The following is a 21,444-nucleotide window of genomic DNA, read 5'->3' as shown; positions in this document are numbered from 1 at the left end:
TAGTTCCTGGTTCTGCTGGAACGTTCTGGGTTTCACGGAAGGACTCTGAGGATGCCGGGGTGGCGAGGGGCGGCCGTGCCTCCGGGGTCCTCTGCAGAGCCTGGACACGGAGCACGGGCTCTGCCTGGCTGGGTGATTGCCCAAGCGTCACGTGGTCAGCTGCTGCAGGCGGGGAAGGGCATGGTTTTCAGGTGTGTCAGAGCAGAGTGCTCTTCCCAAGCAAAACAGGATGACCACATCCTCCCCTCCCCCGCAGAGGCCATGGTGGGACTGCATGAATCCCCAGAGGGGACCTCCACTGCCCACTGGGCCCAGCTGAGGGGATACGGGACACTGAGGGGGGCCGGGGGCCACTGAGGGGCAGGGAGGGTTGAGGGGACAGGTGCACTGGTGGCCACTTCTCCCTGGGCTTGTCCCGAGGGCCTGCAGGAGGTGGCAGCTCTCCTCTCTGGAGAAGCACAGGCCCAGGGAGCTGGACCCTGCCACTACAGGCCCTTGGTTGGTCGTGTTGCAGTCCCTCGGTTGTCACTCTGGGCCGGGTCCTGAATCTTTACCCTTCCTAAGAGGCCCTAAGCCAGGGCTGGGGATGTGGCCTAGTGGTACAGCGCTTGCCTCGTATACATGAAGCCCTGGGTTCGATTCCCCAGCACCACATATATAGAAAAATGGCCAGAAGTGGCGCTGTGGCTCAAGTGCTCTGCTAGCCTTGAGCAAAAAAGGAGCCAGGGACAGTGCTCAGGCCCAGGACTGACAAAAAAAAATAAAGAGAAGGCCTAAGCCAGGGAAGCGCTCCTGCTCCTGGGGGCTGGGGCGTCGGCATCTTCCCGGAGGGGAGGCCCCTACTGGGCAGAGGCTGGACTGGGGCTCTCATCTTCCTCAGAAGCAAACAGCCTGCTGTCTGCACCCCCCGGCGCTGGTCTCTGAGATGCAGTATGCATCCAGGTGGGCCGGGCAGGGTCCTGGCCCGTCCAGGCCCTGGGGTGGAGGACGGGTGCCCCCCCCCCCCCGCTGAGGATCCACGGAACGCGGCGGGTGAGCGCTGGGCCCCGGGGTCCCCAGCACGGGACGCGTGCCAGCGACGGTCCACGCGTGAGCGCGCGGGGCCTGCGCAGGGAGGCTCCGGCCTCTCGGTGAGGGGAGGACATGCTTCCGGGAGCCCCCGGCTCCAGGTGGAAGGCCCGGCTCCGAGGGCCACGGGGCTGCCCCCAGCTGCCCTCTGCCTTCACCAGCCAGGGGTCTCAGTGGTCCTCTTCGAAGCCGATTGCAGTTTCTAGAAGTGTGGCTTCTGGGTGCAGAGTCGCTTCGCCCCTGTCCTCTGAACCACCCCAGGCTCTGCAGGGAGGGGCACTGCCTGACCCCCTCACCTCGGATGGGGTGCCGGCGGTAGGGAAAGGGTCTCAGGGCAGAGGGCGGAGCAGAAACCGAGGCTCCATGAAGCCCAGTCACCATGGCTCCCGGAAGCCTGTCGCAACAGCAAAGCAGGCGACACCTGCTTGTCCGTCGTCATGCTCTTACCTTTATGTCCGTGAAGTGCCCTTCACGTCCCTAGTGGCACTAAGCAGAAGAACTAGGGTGACTACAGGTCCTCGGGGGCCCAACATGTTCCCTCCAGTGTAGTCCCCTGTGAGCCTCAAGTCACCTGACCCTGCTGGGGCCCCTCCCACCTGGCCCAGGCCCCCTGTGAGCCTCAAGTCACCTGACCCTGCTGGGGCCCCTCCCACCTGGCCCAGGACCCCCTGGCCCAGGCCCCCTGTGAGCCTCAAGTCACCTGACCCTGCTGGGGGCCCTCCCACCTGGCCCAGGCCCCCTGTGAACCTCAAGTCACCTGACCCTGCTGGGGCCCCTCCAACTGGCCCAGGCCCCCTGTGAGCCTCAAGTCACCTGACCCTGCTGGGGCCCCTCCCACCTGGCCCAGGCCCCCTGTGAGCCTCAAGTCACCTGACCCTGCTGGGGGCCCTCCCACCTGGCCCCTCCCACCTGGCCCAGGACCCCTGTGAGCCTCAAGTCACCTGATCCTGCTGGGGCCCCTCCCACCTGGCCCAGGACCCCCTGGCCCAGGCCCCCTGTGAGCCTCAAGTCACCTGACCCTGCTGGGGCCCCTCCCACCTGGCCCAGGCCCCCTGTGAGCCTCAAGTCACCTGATCCTGCTGGGGCCCCTCCCACCTGGCCCAGGACCCCTTGCTTTCCCATATCTGCTCAGCACCTTCCGTAGGTTCCTGCTGGCACCCAGGCCCAGGACATGGACCCTGGGCTGCCTTTTGCTCATGTTCTCAGATGGTCAGGACAGTCTCCTGGATGGCAACTCAGAGCCATAGGCATAGGAGGGAGCAAGGAAGCAGCCAAGTACGGGAGTAGATCCTTCAGCTGGGCAGTGTGACCCAGCCCCGCCCCTCCCCAGGGTCCTTCAGCTGGGCAGTGTGACCCGGCCCCGCCCCTCCCCAGGGTCCTTCAGCTGGGCGGTGTGACCCGGCCCCGCCCCTCCCCCAGGGTCCTTCAGCTGGGCAGTGTGACCCGGCCACGCCCCTCCCCCAGGGTCCTTCAGCTGGGTGGTGTGACCCGGCCCCGCCCCTCCCCCAGGGTCCTTCAGCTGGGCGGTGTGACCCGGCCACGCCCCTCCCCCAGGGTCCTTCAGCTGGGCAGTGTGACCCAGTCCTCCCCCAGGGTCCTTCAGCTGGGCAGTGTGACCCGGCCCCGCCCCTCCCCCAGGGTCCTTCAGCTGGGCGGTGTGACCCGGCCCCGCCCCTCCCCCAGGGTCCTTCAGCTGGGCAGTGTGACCCGGCCCCGCCCCTCCCCCAGGGTCCTTCAGCTGGGCGGTGTGACCCGGCCACGCCCCTCCCCCAGGGTCCTTCAGCTGGGCAGTGTGACCCGGCCACGCCCCTCCCCCAGGGTCCTTCAGCTGGGCGGTGTGACCCGGCCACGCCCCTCCCCCAGGGTCCTTCAGCTGGGCAGTGTGATCCAGTCCTCCCCCAGGGTCCTTCAGCTGGGCAGTGTGACCCAGTCCTTCCCCCAGGGTCCTTCAGCTGGGCAGTGTGACCCAGTCCTCCCCCAGGGTCCTTCAGCTGGGCAGTGTGACCCAGTCCTTCCCCCAGGGTCCTTCAGCTGGGCAGTGTGACCCAGTCCTCCCCCAGGGTCCTTCAGCTGGGCAGTGTGACCCAGTCCTTCCCCCAGGATCCTTCAGCTGGGCAGTGTGACCCTGCCCTGCCCCTCCCCAGGGTCCTTCAGCTGGGCAGTGTGACCCAGTCCTTCCCCAGGGTCCTTCAGCTGGGCAGTGTGACCCCGCCCTGCCCCTCCCCAGGGTCCTTCAGCTGGGCAGTGTGACCCAGTCCTTCCCCCAGGGTCCTTCAGGTGGGCAGTGTGACCCCGCCCTGCCCCTCCCCAGGGTCCTTCAGGTGGGCAGTGTGACCCCGCCCCGCCCCTCCCCCAGGGTCCTTCAGCTGGGCAGTGTGACCCAGTCCTCCCCCAGGGTCCTTCAGCTGGGCAGTGTGACCCGGCCCTGCTGAGCAACTGGCTGTCATTCTGGTCTCCGGCAGCTCCATGGCTCCCTCCTCCCCCTCGCTGGCTGTCAGTGGCGAGCCTGAGGCCAGCGGCCACTGCTCTAACATGAAGCAAGCTAGGTGGGGGCGGGAGAGAAGTAGAGGAAGGGCTGTGCCAGGCTAAGAGCTTGGTTTGTGTTCTGTCCTTCACCTTCATCCCCAGCGTGAGCCCCTCCCCCTCCTGCAAGAGCCCCTGCCCCTCTTCCTAGTCCCCTACAACTTTGCACGTCCAGCTGACGGTGCTCTCACGGCTCTGCTAGAGCCAGGCCCTGCCCTGCCCTGCCCTGCCCTGCCCTGCCCTGCCTTGCTCCGGGCCTATGCCCTCAGAGCCTCCCTCCGCTCCTTCCCCTGCACACAGGCCCCGTTGGTCTCCATCCAGTCCTCCCAGGTCTCTACTTGCGTCCGTGCACTCCACCGAGGGCTGTGGGGAGGGAGAGCTCCAGAGGGAGGGGCGGAGCAGAGCCCTCCCTAAGAGCCAGGCCCCTGACCCCACGGTGGGCCTCCTCGGTGACAGCCAGAGACAGGTGTGGGCCCGGCTCTCCCTGGTCTCTGTCCTCTGGGTTTAAGGCCTCAAAGCCCCAGACACTTCCGGAAGCCGCATCACAAGCCTGCCCTGTCCTGTAGGCTCTTTCTCTGATTCCAAAGTGTTCCCTGGTAACAAAAACCGTGCAGAATGGAGGCCCTCTGTAGACTCCCCTGCGCTGGGCTTCTGCGAGTTCTTCCCGGGAGATTGTTGGGCATTTGCGGATGTCTTCCCTGCAGACCCGGCCTCGCGGCGCCTGGAGAACACTGCCCCCGCCACCCATGCGTGCTGCCCGTGGCTTGCCGCGTCCCCGAGGCTCCCTGCCCCTTACCACCCTAGCCCTGGGTGCTGGCAGCTGCCTCGCGGTGGGAAGCCCCACCCCACCCCAAACCCTGGGGAGGAAAGAGCCAGCCCCGCCGGGCTGAGGCTGGGGCCCGGGCAGCCATTTCCCTCCGAATGTCCCTGACGGTGAGATGTAAACTGGGTGGAGGTGAGAGGCAGGTGAGGCTGGGGGCTGGGTGGGGGCCCCTCGCTGGCTGGAAGTGGCCCTCGTCTGCTCAGGAGTACACCCTTTGCTGTCCCTGAAACCAGAGGAAGCTTCTAGACTCAACCAATGCCCAGCCAGAAGGAGGGGCCATGGCTGCCCGCTGGTCTGCTCCCAGGCTGACTTCCTTGTCCTCACCCGTGGCCAGCCAGCCCCTCCTGCAAGGCCCGAGAGAGTGGCTGCTGCTGGCACCAGGGCCCCCCTCCCTTCCTGCCCCCCCCCCACCCCTGCCCAGGCTCCAGCCAGCCTCCATCCCAGCCGGTTTATTTTTAGCTCCCACCCTGCCGGGCACCACCGGGGCTCATCACCAGGATCTGCCCCCAGCCCCGGGGCACGGGGGGCTTCCCTGTGGCTTCCTGAGGTAGCAGGGCAGTGAGGCCTCCCTTCCTTCCGGCCTGTGGCTGAGGGGGGCGCCCAGCAATGGCACCTGGGGTCAGGGCCCAAAGAACTGCCCCTCAGGCAGGACAGGGGCAAGTCTGCATCTGACTGCCGGCACAGGGAGAAGGCTGGGGGGGGGGGGTGGAGGCTGGGGCTGCACGTGTGTGTGTGTGTGTGTGCGTGCGCACGCGTGCACTCACGCGAGGGCAGGGGACTGGGCTCCCGGGGATGGCTACAGGAGACGCAGCGTGCCAGGGAGCAGGCTGGGCTGAGAGCCCCATGAAGACTCGGGGAACCTTGGCGGCCGTGGTGGGGGCTGGGCGGAGCTTGGCCGGCTGCCCAGGGCTCCAGGTCAGGCCTGAGCAGATTCCCTGCACCAGCATCCCCCCAGCAGCCCGGGGGAAGACTCCGCCCCCAGGAAGGGGACTACAGCCAGGCCTGCTCGGGGACAGACCTGGAAAGTCACTGAGGCCGGGACCAGACTCGGGCTTCTGGGGCAGGTCAGTCACGGGGAAGCCTGTTCTCCCAGAGGCTGGGGTGGGGCAGGAAGGGCAGTGCCCAGCGGCCCCGAGAGGAAGGGTGGACACTCCCCGTGGCACTGGGGCTCACCGGCCCCTCCAGGCGTGAGTCTCCGCCCTGGCTCCTTCTCCGAGGCCTTCCCCGTGTGGGGTTAGAGTGATCACTCACGGCAGAGACGGCAGGATCCCAGGCGTCCTCGTAGCCTCTGCTCTTCTCCTGTGGGGTGCCAGGGGGCAAGCCACCGGCCTTTAGGAACAGATGGATGGAGATAAAACGCCTCTACCAGACAGTGCTCCCCCTGTGCTGCCCCAGCCCCAGAAAGGTCTCGGCTCCGCGTCTGCCGTGGGTGTGTGGTCCCCAGCGGAGCGGGCGCTCGGGCTGGGGAGGAGCGTGCCGAGGCACGAGACCCATTCCTGCAGCCTGGCCCCAGCCCCCGGCCACCTGCGCTCAGGGTGGCCCCAGGACCTGCGGGGCGCCCCTGAAGCCCGAGCTGCGTGCCCCGCTGTCAGCTTCTCCACAGCGGCGTTCTCTCTTCTTGCCTGCGTCTGACGGGTCCGTCCCCGTGCCCCGGCTCTCCCGATGAGCGTGTGCGCGTGCCCTCTCGGCACCGCGCGCGCTGGCCCCGCCTGCCTGCTCTCCTGTGACTATCGCGGGGGGAGGCGAGGACGGAGCTTTAAACCCAGGCCCTCGCGCTTGCTAGGCGGGCCCTCTACCACTTGAGCCACGTTCCCAACCCTCCTGTCTGTGGCTTGCCTGAGTGTGGCCGGTTTCCACAGAAAGGGGAACCCAGCCTGGCCATAAACACCTGTTCTGTCGGCCGAGTGCGGCTGAGCCCCTGCTGATGGGCCATGATCCCAGCAGACGGGCCTGGTGGAAGCCTGGCTTGCATGCTGCGAATCCCCTGAAGAGTTGACTGCGTTCAAGTGAACCTCAAGCACGTTATCGTTTAGCCTGATGGGTGACCGAGTTTGGCTGAGGTTCTACAATGGGGAATAAAATAATCGGACGGTGTAGGGGAGTCACAAGACTGACTGCACCTCCCAGCCCGGGGCACTGCCATCAGGGTCACGGGTTTGTTCTAGAATGTTAGGCAGATGTTAAGCACGGGAACAGAACTCAGAATTCCTTGCCTCTTTCAAAGTTGGGCTTTTTGCTTTGTTTGCAGTGTGGAAGCTGAGATTAAACCACACGTGCACGCAGAATGGAAGACATTTAGGGTACAAGGAATTGCAGATTCTCAGACCTGGGACTGGAAGGTGCCGAGTGTGTGTGTGTGGGAGGGGTTACTTGCACATGTCCTATTTCTGTGTGTGTGTGTGTATAAAGGCCCCCACAGATTCTCAGACCTGGGACTGGAACGTGACAAGTATGTGTGTGTGGGGTTACTTGCACATGTCCTATTTCTGTGTGTGTGTGTGTGTGTGTGTGTGTGTAAAGGCCCCCACAGATTCTCAGACCTGGACTGGAACGTGTGGAGTGTGTGTGTGGGGGGGGGGGTTACTTGCACATGTCCTATTTCTGTGTGTGTGTGTGTGTGTGTGTGTGTGTGTGTGTAAAGGCCCCCACAGATTCTCAGACCTGGGACTGGAACGTGTGGAGTGTGTGTGTGGGGGTGGGTTACTTGCACATGTCCTATTTATGTGTGTGTGTGTGTGTGTGTGTGTAAAGGCCCCCACAGATTCTCAGACCTGGGACTGGAAGGTGCTGAGTGTGTGTGTGTGGGGGGTTACTTGCACATGTCCTATTTCTGTGTGTGTGTGTGTGTAAAGGCCCCCACAGATTCTCAGACCTGGGACTGGAAGGTGCTGAGTGTGTGTGTGTGTGTGGGGTTACTTGCACATGTCCTATTTATGTGTGTGTGTGTGTGTGTGTGTGTGTGTGTAAAGGCCCCCACAGATTCTCAGACCTGGGACTGGAACGTGTGGAGTGTGTGTGGGGGGGTGGGTTACTTGCACATGTCCTATTTCTGTGTGTGTGTGTGTGTGTGTGTGTGTAAAGGCCCCCACAGATTCTCAGACCTGGGACTGGAAGGTGCGGAGTGTGTGTGTAGGGGGGGGGTTACTTGCACATGTCCTATTTCTGTGTGTGTGTGTGTGTGTGTGTGTGTGTGTAAAGGCCCCCACAGATTCTCAGACCTGGGACTGGAAGGTGCGGAGTGTGTGTGTGTGGGGGGGGTTACTTGCACATGTCCTATTTCTGTGTGTGTGTGTGTGTGTGTGTGTGTGTGTGTAAAGGCCCCCACAGATTCTCAGACCTGGGACTGGAACGTGTGGAGTGTGTGTGTGTGGGGGGGGTTACTTGCACATGTCCTATTTCTGTGTGTGTGTGTGTGTGCGTGCGTGTGTGTCAAGGCCCCTCAGCTCTCCCTGGGCCACTTGTGAGTTACGGGGAGCTCAGGGTATCAGCCCTGCAACCACATGTGCCAACCTGGCTTCAGGAGCCAGGATGGCGAAGGACGCCTGGGCCAGCAGAGAGGACAGGCAAGAGGATGGGGCAAGTCCTTGTCCCCGGGGGCCTCAGGTCACCCGTCACCAGGGGAGACCACGGGCGCAGGACGGCCACCTAAGGACTGGGGCGGGGGCAGCGTGCTCTGGGACAAGACTAGCAAGGTCCTGTCCAGAGTCCACACAGGCCGCGGTGTGCGTCACCCAGGGAACTGTCCTGGGGCAAGTGGGCTGGGACACCACGGGCCCCAAGGCTTTTCCAGCCCAGGGCTAGCTTCAGTGGGCCGGCTAGCCCAGCCTGCCCTCCCCGAGGTCCGCAGGGAGGAGCAGGAGGCTCCTGGAGAGCCCACGCCCACTGCCAAGGCAGGCACACCTCGTGCCCGGGAACCCGCTGGCTCCGAGGCCCTGCCTGTACCTGGCACGTGTCTGTCCCACCGCGGTGTGTGCCGGCCCTGCTTGGGGGGCCAGGAGGTGGTCCAGGAGGTGGCCATCTCCTGTTCCCTGCGTCACGGGGGCCGGGGGCTGCTGGGGTCAGAGGTCAGAGTGGCAGTGAGGTGCTGGAGACGGTTTCCTGGGGAGCCTCTTCCTGCCTGGAGGGTGGGGCCACCGGTGGAGTGGGGTCTGGGGGAGGGAAGGGCTCCTCCTGCTCCGTAGGTGGTGGGAGGGCTGGGGAGGCCTGGAGCAGAGCCAGGCCCCAGGCATGGGCAGGGAACCCCACGAGGGGTAGCAGGCCAGGGCGGGCCTGGGGGTTCACCGGCGCGCGGAGGGGCGGGGGATGCACAGAGCAGATGCCGGTGTGCACCCCCGGGGCCCCCCCCGTGCCACAGCGAGCTTGGTGGTGAACACAGTGTGGATGGCGGTGGAGACCCAGCCGTGCCTGGATGGTCACGAAGGCCGGCGCGGCACAGGGGCGCCTGTGCCAGGGCCTGCGTTCTGCTCGCGGCCCAGGCCCCGGGAGGAGCCCGGCGGGCTCACCGTGCTCCTGGCACACAGTGGGCCCAGGGCAGCAGCTGGGGGACCAGTCTCTGCCAGGTCTAAGCCCCAGCCTGCAGAGCCACCAAAGGACTGGGCACTTACACGCACGCACACGCACGCGCACACGCACACATGCACACACACACGCACGCGCACACACGCACACGCACGCACACACGCACACACACACGCCCGCCACCAAGCGGTTCTGAGGAGTTCACGGTGCTGAGAGGGCAGACACCGCGTCCCCACCCCCAGGGCGTTCACGGGGCTTGGTCAGCGCAGATGGGGTCCTGGGCTACAGAGGGGCCCAGGCCACCTCACCCCCACAAAGTGGGGCGCCGGGGCAGGGCTGGGCATGGGTGGCCAGCGGGGAGGACTGCAGGCAGCGGCTGAATGGATCGGGTCCCCCGTGCCCCGCGGCTGCCCCCTCCCCGCCCCCCCAGGCGCAGGCCTGATGGAGACCGGCCCCCAGAGAGGCGAATTTGCAAGTCGGGCTCAATATATAGATTTTCCTCTTTGCTGATTGGAGTGTGTCTGACTTAGATGCAAATAAAAGAAGAACTAAACATGCCGAATTTACATAGTTAACATTTAAACGGGAACGGGTTCCCTTTTAAGTGAATATTGGACTAGAGACAGAAAAGAAAGCAGTGTGACGCTGCAGGGTGCGGAGCTCTGGCAAACGCCACCACGCTGCGGAGCCTCCGTCTCAGCGGGAGCTGAAGCCTGGCACGGCCCTCATGGTGCCCAGAGCACCCTGCATCGACACGCACGTGTGCACACGCACCTGCACGCACACACACACACACACACATTTGCCTGTGGGCACCCACCAGCCCTGCACATCTTGGCGGCTGGTACTGAAAGACAGGGGCTGAGGACGTCTCCTGCTCAGAGTTCTCTGCCACAGAGGACCCTGGCCTCCTGCCAGCCTGCCGCAGCTGCCATGGGCGCGTGGTGATGCAGTGCGCCGCGCTGGGTGGCACTGGGTGGCACTGGGTAGCACTGGGTGGCGCTGGGTAGCGCTGGGTAGCACTGGGTAGCGCTGGGTGGCGCTGGGTAGCACTGGGTAGCACTGGGTGGCGCGGGTGGCACTGGGTAGCACTGGGTGGCACTGGGTAGCACTGGGTGGCGCTGGGTAGCGCTGGGTAGCGCTGGGTAGCGCTGGGTAGCACTGGGTAGCGCTGGGTGGCGCTGGGTAGCACTGGGTAGCACTGGGTGGCGCTGGGTAGCACTGGGTAGCACTGGGTGGCGCTGGGTGGCACTGGGTAGCACTGGGTAGCACTGGGTGGCGCTGGGTGGCACTGGGTAGCACTGGGTGGCACTGGGTGGCACTGGGTAGCACTGGGTGGCACTGGGTGGCACTGGGTAGCACTGGGTGGCGCTGGGTAGCGCTGGGTAGCACTGGGTAGCGCTGGGTGGCGCTGGGTAGCACTGGGTAGCACTGGGTGGCGCTGGGTGGCACTGGGTAGCACTGGTGGCACTGGGTAGTACTGGGTGGCACTGGGTAGCACTGGGTGGCGCTGGGTAGCACTGGGTAGCACTGGGTGGCACTGGGTAGTACTGGGTGGCACTGGGTAGCGCGTCCCCTGGCGCCCACCAGAGCCCCTGCGGTTCTGCAAGCCTGGTCTTTCTTCAGACTCCGAAGGCACCTCAGACACCAACTACAAAGCCAGGTGGTGTCTGGTGTCTGGGGGGAACATTTCTCCTGGGATGGTGCCTGGGAGCCCGTGGGGCGGGGTGGGGGCCCTGGCGGTGTTCAGCCTGTGCCTGGGAGCCCCGTGGGGCGGGGTGGGGGCCCTGGCGGTGTTCAGCCTGTCCCTGGGAGCCCCGTGGGGTGGGGGGCGGGGCCCTGGCGGTGTTCAGCCTGTGCCTGGGAGCCCCGTGGGGTGGGGTGGGGGCCCTGGCGGTGTTCAGCCTGTGCCTGGGAGCCCCGTGGGGTGGGGGCGGGGCCCTGGCGGTGTTCAGCCTGTGCCTGGGAGCCCCGTGGGGTGGGGGCGGGGCCCTGGCGGTGTTCAGCCTGTGTCTGGGAGCCCCGTGGGACGGGGTGGGGGCCCTGGCGGTGTTCAGCCTGTGTCTGGGAGCCCCGTGGGGCGGCGTAGGGGCCCTGACGGTGTTCAGCCTGTGCCTGGGAGCCCCGTGGGACGGGGGTGGGGGCCCTGACGGTGTTCAGCCTGTGCCTGGGAGCCCCGTGGGGTGGGGGCCCTGGCGGTGTTCAGCCTGTGCCTGGGAGCCCCGTGGGGTGGGGTGGGGGGCCCTGGCGGTGTTCAGCCTGTGCCTGGGAGCCCCGTGGGACGGGGTGGGGGCCCTGGCGGTGTTCAGCCTGTCCCTGGGAGCCCCGTGGGGTGGGGTGGGGGCCCTGGCGGTGTTCAGCCTGTGCCTGGGAGCCCCGTGGGACGGGGTGGGGGCCCTGGCGGTGTTCAGCCTGTGTCTGGGATCCCTGGGAGCCCCGTGGGGTGGGGGCGGGGCCCTGGCGGTGTTCAGCCTGTGCCTGGGATCCCTGGGAGCCCCGTGGGGTGGGGGTGGGGGCCCTGGCGGTGTTCAGCCTGTGCCTGGGAGCCCCGTGGGGCGGCGTGGGGGCCCTGACGGTGTTCAGCCTGTCCCTGGGAGCCCCGTGGGGTGGGGTGGGGGCCCTGGCGGTGTTCAGCCTGTCCCTGGGAGCCCCGTGGGGCGGGGGGCGGGGCCCTGGCGGTGTTCAGCCTGTGCCTGGGAGCCCCGTGGGATGGCGTGGGGGCCCTGGCGGTGTTCAGCCTGTGCCTGGGAGCCCCGTGGGGTGGGGTGGGGGCCCTGGCGGTGTTCAGCCTGTGCCTGGGAGCCCCGTGGGATGGGGTGGGGGCCCTGGCGGTGTTCAGCCTGTCCCTGGGAGCCCGTGGGACGGGGTGGGGGCCCTGGCGGTGTTCAGCCTGTGCCTGGGAGCCCCGTGGGGCGGGGGTGGGGGCCCTGGCGGTGTTCAGCCTGTGCCTGGGAGCCCCGTGGGGTGGGGGCGGGGCCCTGGCGGTGTTCGACCTGTGTCCCCTGTGTTGGTGCTGTGAGTCAAAGGGAGGAGAAGCACCATGCTGGACAGCAGGCAGGACTGACTGTCCGTCTTTCCAAGACCCACTGGAGCCTGTGGCGGCCCTGGTAACCCTCCTCATCATTTCTTGCTGTATGAGATACCTCAGGCGGGGTGGCTTAGAAACGATAGAAGCTTACTGGTGTTGTGTGTGTGTGTGCATGTGTGTGTATGTGTGCATGTGTGTATGTGTGTGCGCACACACATGTGTGTATGAGCATTTTAAAAGGCAAGCATTGGAGCCAGGCACCGGTGGCTCATGTCTGCAATCCTAGCTCCTCAGGAGGCTGAGATCTGAGGATCACGGTTCAAAGCCAGCCTTGGCAGGAAAGTCCGTGAGACTCTTACCTCCAACTAACCACCAGAAAATGGAAGTGGCGCTGTGGATCAAGTGGTAGAGCATTAGCCTTGAGCTGAAGAGCTCAGGGACAGCGCCCAGGCCCAGAGTTCAAGCCCCATGACCAACCAAAAGAAGAAAAAAAAGGCCCCGGTGGCATGGAACACCAGAGCCAGCTGGGGCCCGAGGTTGCAGCCTCTGGGGACAGGCGGGGCTGTTCCGTGGCTCCGAGATTGCGGGCTGGTTGACGGCCTGACTTCCCGCCACGTGGCTTCCGGGAGGCGCTGGAATGGGCCCTGGGCTAGCAGACGCCCTGCCGCTCGGGCCCGGCCAAGAGGCTGCACAGCACCGGAGGAGCCAGGACTCAGAATGGAGCCCACGCTGAGAGGTCCTACCACGTCCCTCGGGGCCTGCTGGGAAGCACGGGGCCACCGTGACAGCTAGTGCCCAGACTCACCGGCAGGCAGAGTGTCTGGGCCCACGCGGGATGAGGGAGAGACCGGAACCTCACCCACCTGACTCAGAGACCGGCGGGGCCAAGGAGGCCTTGTGAGGTGACTCGAGGCTTGGGGACGTCTGGCTGGCTCCTGAGTTCTTACCTCTCGGACACCCCGTGTGTCTCAACCACAGCCCGAGGGATAGGGCGGCGAGAGGCAAGTGGACAGTATGTGCACGGACCAGGGACACTGGAGGTCCACTGAGCCCCACCAGGCCCCTCCTGGCTCCCCGCTTCCCAGCAGGACCCCCAGCGAGCAGAGGAGAGGCAAAGGCTCTCCTGCAGGCCCAGTGGGACCCCTAACCTCAGGCTCCCTTTGGGGACGGGGGACAGCCGTGCCCTTGCCGGGGACAGGCCTCGGTGCCCAGGGCTCAGCGGCGGTCCCCCCCCCCCCCACGAGTGAGGCCTTGTGGGAAATGCCCGGTGCCTCTTCCTGGAAGCCTGGGGCTTTCCATCTGTGAATGCAGCCACAAAACACGGCCTTCCGAGAAGGGCCGGGCCCAGGCCGGGCCTTTGGCTGACGGATGGCCAGTTCTTCCTCCTCCTTGTTCCTCTGGTTCCTCCACTCTGCCCTCAGGACAGGAACGGCTGCTGCCTCGTGCGCGTGGTTAACGCAAACAGGGAGAGAGAGAATTAGAGCTACCCACAACCTCACCCATTTGACATAAATCAGTTCTCGCACCCACTAGGGTTAAATCACTATCATCACTTTGATGTGTTTCTTTGGGGACATTTGCATGCACACACACACACACAAATGCATTCTTTTATGCGTGTGCAAATATATGAACATTTTATGTGCCTTTTGGAGCAGTGACATTTGTTTAAAACAAGTAGGAGTTGAGTGACTTCAGCCTAGCGTGGGACTTCCAAAATTCGTTCACTGGCTCCTGGGTCCCAGACACCATCTCGACCCTGCCGCTGCCGGGGCTCCCGGTGAGTACACCTCCAAGCCCTGGGACGAAAGACCCAGACGCCCGCCGGGAACCGTCAATGCCTGGAAGGAGCGATCCATCTAAAGTGCAAAGTAAATGACAGCCCGGGGTGCTAGGATAAAAACCCATGACATTTTCCTTCCTTTCTCATAACATTAAAAATGACATATGTTCCGGGTAGAAATGAGAGAAACGTCAGTTAAGTAAGAGGGAGGCTGCCGCGGCCCTCACCCCTACCCGCGGTGTCCTCACGAGCCTCCCCGGCTGCCCCCTTCTCTCTCTCCGGAGCGGGGGTGCGGTGCGGAGGGGACCCCCAGGGTTCCGCGCTCCTGCTCACGGGCCGCGGGGCCCCGGCGTGGGGCTCGGCCTCTCTGAGCCCCTGCCCCTCCCCGGAGCCGCGTGGGGGGCGAGAGGCGCGGGGCCGCGCGTCCGCAGGCCGGCTGGGACCGGTGGCGTCCCCCACCGCCCGCTGAGCGCCACACCGAGGCGGCGTCCCCCAGAATCCCACGCGGCTCCAAGGTCCTCCGGGACGCGGCGTGGCGTTCCGCCCTGTGAGGGCTCTGGGGCCTGCCACGCGTCCTCCGTCCTCCGTGGGGACACTCGGAGTGGCTTCGGCGTTGGGTCTGTCACTGGCAGTGCTGTGAGAAAGCGCCTTCTTCTGTGGGTCGCTCTCCCAAGTCCCTGGCTCCCCAGGTCCCTGGCTCCCCAGGTCCCTGGCTCCCCAGGTCCGTGGCTCCCCAGGTCCCTGGCTCCCCAGGTCCCTGGCTTCCCAGGTCCCTGTCTTCCCAGGTCCATGGCTCCCCAGGCCCCTGGCTTCCCAGGTCCCTGTCTTCCCAGGTCCGTGGCTCCCCAGGTCCGTGGCTCCCCAGGTCCCTGGCTCCCCAGGTCCCTGGCTCCCCAGGTCCCTGGCTTCCCAGGTCCGTGGCTCCCCAGGTCCCTGTCTTCCCAGGTCCGTGGCTCCCCAGGTCCCTGGCTTCCCAGGTCCCTGGCTTCCCAGGTCCGTGGCTTCCCAGGTCCCTGTCTTCCCAGGTCCGTGGCTCCCCAGGTCCCTGGCTTCCCAGGTCCCTGGCTTCCCAGGTCCGTGGCTCCCCAGGTCCCTGGCTTCCCAGGTCCCTGGCTTCCCAGGTCCGTGGCTCCCCAGGTCCCTGGCTTCCCAGGTCCCTGGCTTCCCAGGTCCGTGGCTCCCCAGGTCCCTGGCTTCCCAGGTCCCTGTCTTCCCAGGTCCGTGGCTCCCCAGGCCCCTGGCTTCCCAGGTCTGTGGCTCCCCAGGTCCGTGGCTTCCCAGGTCCCTGGCTTCCCAGGTCCATGGCTTCCCAGGTCCCTGGCTTCCCAGGTCCCTGTCTTCCCAGGTCCGTGGCTTCCCAGGTCCGTGGCTCCCCAGGTCCGTGGCTCCCCAGGTCCGTGGCTCCCCAGGTCTGTGGCTCCCCAGGTCCGTGGCTCCCCAGGTCCCTGGCTTCCCAGGTCCGTGGCTCCCCAGGTCCGTGGCTTCCCAGGTCCCTGGCTTCCCAGGTCCGTGGCTGTCTCCTGGCCTCCAGGTCCTGAGGTGGAGTCACGGGGATGGCACACTGGACCAGGTGCCCAGCCCCTGGGCCCCACATCACTACAGCATTTTACACGTGATCAGTGGCTCTGCCCTGGGTAGAGAGGGTGCGCTTATTCGTGTGCACGCACATACATGTGTGATTGCACACGTACATAGGCTCACGTTTGTGTGTCTCTGGGCATATGTGTGTACATGCATGTGCAGGTGCACATTTTCATGCGTGTGTCTATCGTGCATGCATGCACACGTGGGTACATGAAGGTTGCACAATAGTACACGCATGCATTTACCTGTGTGCATACGCATGCATGCCGGTGCACATGCGTCTGTGTGTCGTGTAAGAGTCTGTGTGTGCGTGTGTGCGTGTACATGCGTGTTTCCGTATGCACCGTGTGGTTGCCCGGGAGCCAGCACTGGCTGCCCGATGACTCCTGAGTCAGACACGGATGAGCAAGCTTCTGCAGGACGCTAGCTTTTGTTTACTTTGGCTTTAGCCAGAGCGCACCATCCCTGCCGCAGAAGGCAGGTCTGGAGGCTGGAGGGGCCTCTGCGGCCCCCCGCTGTCAGGGCTTCGGGTTGGTGCTGGGGGCCCGGGATGGAGGCTGAGCCGGGCAGGGCTTTGCACGCTGATGGCGCAGCAGCTGGTCTGGGGGGGGGGGGGCTCCTCCGTGGGTTCTGAGGAGCCGCCGCAGGCTCCCACTCCACCTCGGCTCGCTCGATCGAGACTCTGCCCACGCCCAGTGGGCCGGAGTGGGAGGCCATGGCTGCTCTTGGGCCTCCGTGAGTGGGGCCCTGGAGACCAGGCGTGCCCTGGACGGTACACCTCGGCCCCAGGAAATGCCGCCCTCCCCCCGCCAGGCCGAGGCTGGGGAGAAGCCTCCGTGGTCCCAGGACCTGGGACAGCCCCAGCTGGAGCCCCCCGACTGCCGGGCAGCGCGGCTTCTTGGAGCAGGGCTGGAGCTGAGGCGGGCAGGCTGGCAGGAAGGAACGCGGCGTGTGGGGAAGGGGTGGGGACGGTGCCTGAGGCAGCGGCCCCGCCAGCGGGGGCTGCTGCTGGAGACAGTGCCGGGCAGGCCCTGGACACGTCCCTGGGACCTTCTTGTGTCCCTCTGCTGTGGCCGGGCTGAGCCGCATTCCGCGTTTGACCCTCTCCTGGGGCCGTGGGCCCGGCTCCCCCGCGGGTCTCTGCACACGGGGCCTCTTCCGGAGTGGGTGCCGGGGCGACTTCACCCTCTAGTTAGCAGTTGCTGACCCTCCTTGGGTGCATGAAGCCAGACTGACAGCAATGAGCCCCCCACCCTCCCCCCCCCACGGGCAGTTGGCCGGGCTCTCTTCCGGCTGACCCAGCTGCTTGGAGCACTCCAGGGGCATCAAGAGGAGAATGCCCCGGTCCCAGCCTGCCCGGGACATCTCGCCATCATAAGCCTGGGATCTAGAAACCATTCGCCCCCCGCCCCCCGGTCAGCAGGGGGGCCCATGGGATCCCAGCAGTGGCCACCATGCCCAGCCGTGGGCTGAGGGGGAGCCCTGCACTCTTCTTTTGTCTGGGCTGGCCTTGAACTGTGATCCCCTGCGCGTCACCTCTCAAGTAGCTGGGCTTGCAGGCTCGAGCCACCCCGGCTGGCTAAGTCTCTGGCTTCTGAAACCTGGAGCTCTCAGGACTTGGAGCTTTGAGTCCTGGCTCTGTCCGGCCAGCGCCTACCCCTGGGCACCCCGGGAGAGCTCTTCCTCCCCTGGGGCACCTGTGTGCGGAGAGTGGAAGGCCCTGGCGGTGGCCGGCAACACGGGGCCAGTTTGGGGCCATGGCTGGTCTTCTCGGGGAGCAAGCGGGGAAGGAGCTGGCAGCCATGCCTGGCCCTGTCTGCGCGCCGCGTCTTGGCCCTCATCCTCTAGCAGCTACGTGTTTTTCATACAAAAATCATTTGCAAGTATCAGCAGTGAGTTAGCTCCTTAATGGGGCTTTAATTTCCAGATGAATATTTATGAGCTGTGGGGAGCCCCGCGGAGCCTGTGCGGGGAGCTGGAGCCTGGAACTGCCTGGGCCCGGTGGGGCCCCCCTCTGCTCCCGGCCCAGTGTGGCCCCCTGCTCCCGGCCCGGTGGGGGCCCCCGCTCTCGGCCCGGTGTGGCTGTGGGGCCCCCCAGCTCTCGGCCCGGTGTGGCCGTGGGGCCCCCTGCTCTCGGCCCGGTGGGGCCCCCCACTCTCAGCCCAGCCCAGTGGGCCCCCCGCTCTCGGCCCGGTGGGGCCCCCCCACTCTCGGCCCGGTTCTCAGCTGCAGCTCAGGGAGGGCCTGGCCCTTCTAGACCTCGGTCTGCACAGGCAGGGGGCTCCCCGCACCCCGGCACCCCATTCCCACAGCCCCTCTCCCTGCCCAGAGCTACTGCTTAGGGCTGCTCTGCCTTGTTGTTGTGTCTGCCAGACCCCCCTCCACTCGACCCCTCCACTCAGTCCCCCTCCAATTGCCCCCCTCCACTCATCCCCCCTCCACTCGACCCCTCCACTCAGTCCCCCTCCACTCGTCCCCCCTCCACTCGTCCCCCCTCCACTCGACCCCTTCCACTCACCCCCTCCACTCAACCCCCTCCCTCCACTCACCCCCCCAGCACTGGTCCTCACTCCACTCGACCCCCGCCTCCACCTACCCCCCTCCACTCACCCCCCCAGCACTGGCCCCCACTCCACTGGGACCCCCTCCACTCGCCCCCCCTCCACTTGTCCCCCCAGCACTGGCCCCCCTCCACTCGTCCCCCCCTCCACGCCCCCCCACTCGCCCCCTTCAATTGCCCCCCTCCACTTCCCCCTCCACCTCCCCCTCCACTTGCCCCCCCATCCACCCCCATCCACACCCCCCTCCACTCGCCCTCCCCACTCACCCTCCCCACTCACCCCCCCTCCACTCGCCCCCCCCCCAGCACCGGCCTTGGACCTCACAGTGGCCTGCTCTTGGTCCCCTTGTCACTCCACCTAGCATTCCTGGGGCTGAGGTGGGTGTCAGGGTCGATGTGACCGGAACGTTCCCTCCTTCAACGGCCACGGCCGCCGGTGGCCACTCGTGGGCCACGCCCCGTGGCTGAAGCGCAGGGCCACCCCAGGCTGCCGGCCGCGGTCTGGGACGTGGATGGGGACATCCGTCCCTTGGGGGACCAGGTGGACGGCGCGGTACCGGGGCTGACCCTGAGGTCCCAGCTGGCGGCTCCTGACCCAGGCCCAGGGCGGGGGGAGCCCTGACCCGGCAGGGGGTGCGGGCAAGTTCCAGTGGCCTCCCTGAAGAGGTGTAAGATAGAGGCCCCTGGCCAGGGAGCCGCTGCGGTCTGTGGCCAGGCGGAGGGGCTGGCCGCCCTCTCCTGCCCCTCTCCTGCCCTCTCCTGCCCTCTCCTGCCCCTCGCCTAGCCCCACATCGCCCCCTAGTGTGGCAAGCTCACAGGGAAAGGTGCACGGGAAGGTGCTCCGGGAGGGAACGGGGCGAGGCTAGGCCCCGGCCCAGCAGCGGGGGTGAGGAAGGCCTGGGGTAGGAAGGAACCTGGCCAAGACTGGCCGTCCTGCCTGGCCCTCTACCGGCAGAGCTCAGGTGCAGCCATTCCGGAAGCGGGGGGCGGGGCGCTGAGATGGGCCGGGGCTTCCTGCTGACTCACTCCCGGGAGATAAGGAGGACTCGAGGCCAGAGGAGGAGAGGACAGGGAGGAGGAGGGCAGGATGCCTGCATGAGGAAGAGGAGGAGGGGAACAGGCCAGGCAGGACAGGGAAGAGGGGTGGGAGGGCCAGGGGAGAGGGAGGAGGAGGGAGGAGGAGGAGGAGGAGGAGGAGGAGGAGGAGGAGGAGGAGGACATGACCTGTGAGGAAGAGAAGGAGGGGGACAGGAAGGAGAGGGGTGAAGAGAGGAAGAGGACACTGTGCGGAGGGGGAGAAGGATGTTGAGGTGCGGGCAGTGTGTGCGCGCATGACAAGAGGTCACGTGACAACAGGACACTGCCTTCCTTGGGAGAGCCACGCACGAGCCGTCGGGGCCGTGACTGGCGTGGATCTCACTGTGGACTCCGCCGGGGTCCCCCGAGCCCTGGATCTGGTCACTGGAAACCTCTATGGCCGGCCGGGCTGACAGGGCCTGGAGCTCGGGGCCCGGTGCTGAGCGTGGTGGTCAGCACCGCAGCTTCGGAGGAGCTGGACAGGAGCTGTCACTGGACGGGGCTGGGGGGCCCGGGGTGGGGGGGGGGCTGGGCTGTCCTTGGGCCTGCGCGGCTGAGCAGGGGTGCTATGGACAGAGACTGAACGCGGTCGTCCTCCCAGGCGGCCCTGACGTGGGTCCCTGGGCTCTGCGTGGCTCTGGCAGCCTTCCCTTCCCTTCACACACGGTGGGAGGGGGGGAGGAGGTGGGAAGGAGCCCGAGGGTGGCAGTGTGGACAGGCGGGTACCACAGCCTGGCCTGGGGCCGGCGGAGCAGCTGCCTCAGGCTTCCCCCCCTCCCTCCCCCTCCTCCCTTCTGGATTCCTGTGCCCGTCCCCACCCCTCCAGGGTGGCTCCGGAGCCCACAGACCCTTAGCTTCTCCTTGCACAGAAGGCAGACGAGAGGCGCCCTTCCCGCTCCTCTGTGGCCCGACGCCCCCACCTGGGTGGCCCACGGCTCCAGAGCCCAGGGGCCGGCCAGGGCTCCCACGGAGAGCCGCTCCCAGGCGGGATCTGGAAGAGCCGGTTTGGGGTGCGGTGCGGGCGGCCACCTCATTGGGCCCGCGTGAACAGCTGGCCGTAGTCATGGTTTCAGGAAGGTCAGCCAGGCGGAGGCCGCAGCCTCTGGGCCCAGTGAGGGGTGACCCCCGCCTGGGGAGGCCGGCCCTCCCGCGTGCTCCCACCTCCAGAACTCCAGGGGCCCTGGGGGAGGGGCAGATGGGGCTCACCTGCTCCCCCAGGAGGCCCTGCACCCTCGGTTCTGAGAACGCTGATGGCCTACTCGGAACAGGAAACAGAATGCCTGTCAAAATTCCTAATTAAACTATAGCTTCAGGGGGAGGCCCCTCTCTGGGTGATGGCAGAAGGAGGGGGCGCAGCCGGGCTGATCTGGCTAGAGACACCCCTAAACCTACCAGAGAGAGGGGCGGCCCCACTAATTACACAGCAGATTTGGAAGGAAGGAGAGGCCACCGAAGAGAGTCCCCAGAGTCAGGGAGAAGCCCCGCCCACCCCACAGGCCCCGTCCACCCGAGGCCCCGCCCTCCCCGTCCATCCCCACAGGCCCCGCCCACCCGCAGGCCCCACCCTCCCCACAGGCCCTGCCCACCCGCAGGCCCCGCCCCACCCCACAGGCCCCGCCCACCCGCAGGCCCCACCCTCCCCACAGGCCCCGCCCCACCCGCAGGCCCCGCCCGCCCCGCAGGCCCCGCCCACCCGCAGGCCCCGCCCCCACCCGCCAGCCCAGCTCCTCCCCAGAGGCTCCTCCTCCACTGAGGGCCTTGCCTTGGACCTTTTGTTTTTAAAATGAAGCGTATCTCTTCCTCTCTCTCTTTTTCCCTCCTTCCTTCTCTTTCTTCCCCCCCCCATCTTGTGTGGGTCCGCAGTTTGCGCCCCCCGCCCCCATAAACTCTTCTGGGCCTGACCAGGAAATGAGGTGTAGGTTGTCCTGAGATGAGGTGTCAGGGAAACCATTCGTTATGGGACGCGTGGGATCAGAAAGGAGTGGACGGGGTGGAAGGGCCGGAAGCCCCCAGCGCCCGGGGCCCCGACCGGCCTGGCTGGGAGGGCCGTCCACAGGCGGGGGGTCGGCGGGGGGGGGTGCCGGGCGGGGGGGGGTGCCGGGCGGGGGGGGAGTGCCGGGCGGGGGGGGGTGCCGGGCGGGGGGGGGGGTGCCGGGCGGGGGGGGGGTGTTGGGCGGGGGGGGGGTGCCGGGCGGGGGGGGAGTGCCGGGCGGGGGGGGTGCTGGGCGGGGGGGGGGTGCCGGGCGGGGGGGGGTGCCGGGCGGGGGGGGGGCTGGACGGCGGGGGGTGCCGGGCGGGGGGGGAGTGCTGGGCGGGGGGGGGGGGTGCTGGACGGGTGGGGGGTCGGCGGGGGGGGGGTGCCGGACGGGGGGGGCCCCCTGCACAGCGCCGGGTGTGGTGACTCCGCACCCCGCCCCCCGCCACACGGAGGCCCGTGGCATGGGCCGCGCCGCGGCGTGTGAACAGTTCATGTTGTCTTT

This window comes from Perognathus longimembris, chromosome 2 (assembly GCF_023159225.1).
Source record: "Perognathus longimembris pacificus isolate PPM17 chromosome 2, ASM2315922v1, whole genome shotgun sequence".
Classification (NCBI taxonomy): Eukaryota; Metazoa; Chordata; class Mammalia; order Rodentia; family Heteromyidae; genus Perognathus; species Perognathus longimembris.
Note: the sequence above shows the minus strand (reverse complement) of the source record.